Source organism: Myotis brandtii, unplaced genomic scaffold (assembly GCF_000412655.1).
Source record: "Myotis brandtii unplaced genomic scaffold, ASM41265v1 scaffold97, whole genome shotgun sequence".
NCBI classification, from domain to species: Eukaryota; Metazoa; Chordata; class Mammalia; order Chiroptera; family Vespertilionidae; genus Myotis; species Myotis brandtii.
Genome location: NW_005372020.1, coordinates 168,578 through 169,104, shown reverse-complemented (window position 1 = coordinate 169,104; position 527 = coordinate 168,578). Strand labels below are relative to the sequence as shown.

General features: G+C 52.8%; 1 protein-coding gene across 1 annotated transcript in view; it reads right to left on the bottom strand.

Annotated features, from left to right (window-relative positions):
- LOC102243738 (transmembrane protein 132D) overlaps window positions 1-527 on the bottom strand; it is a 25,729-nt gene that overhangs the window by 24,642 nt on the left and 560 nt on the right. The gene's annotated exons all lie outside the window — the stretch shown is intronic.

The window sequence follows — 527 nt, the reverse complement described above, 5'->3', positions numbered from 1 at the left end:
ATGAGTGTCACTCACAGGCTCCAGCTGCTTGGTCTCTGCAGGTGCGTGTGTTTGAGGCCCCTACGCAGTCACATTGCGTGATGCAAACACCCCATTATCGATACTTTCCGTATAACGGGAGGCCCAAACCTAACACCTAGGGCAGCGGTTCTCTACCTGTGGGTCGCGACCCCTTTGGAGGTCGAATGACCCTTTCACAGGGGTCTCCTAAGACCATCGGAAAACACATCTATAATTACATATTGTTTTTGTGATTAACCACTATGCTTTAATTATGTCCAATTTGTCACAATGAAATTGGGGTCACCACAGCATGAGGAGCTGTATGAAAGGGTCGCGGCATCAGGAAGGTTGAGAACCACTGGCCTAGAGTTTGGTTGTTTTCTGCATAAGGTGCTATTATTCCTCCGTAGGGTAAGACCGCTTTCCGAGTCGGCTATTTGCAGCAGACGCCACGGTGCCGCGGCCCCCACCTCCCCGTTTCCCACGGACACCTCCGCCCACGTCTGGGTCACCGGGCGGAGCCT